Below are 209 nucleotides of genomic sequence, written 5' to 3' on the forward strand. Positions count from 1 at the left end.
GACTAGTTGGGGGCTCAAAAAAAAATTTGGGAAACCCTATAATAAAGTTCATTCCCCGGGTGAAAAATAATGTCAAGCATCCCAGCAGAAAAAAAAAAAAAAATCAGAATTCTTTGGAAGGTAATTGTTTGAAACAAGTACATAATACACCAGTTCTGCTCTACCGAGGAATTTGCAGCCGAATCTAATGTCCTTGCCAAAAGGAGAAC

This window comes from Penaeus monodon, chromosome 31, assembly GCF_015228065.2.
Source record: "Penaeus monodon isolate SGIC_2016 chromosome 31, NSTDA_Pmon_1, whole genome shotgun sequence".
Classification (NCBI taxonomy): domain Eukaryota; kingdom Metazoa; phylum Arthropoda; class Malacostraca; order Decapoda; family Penaeidae; genus Penaeus; species Penaeus monodon.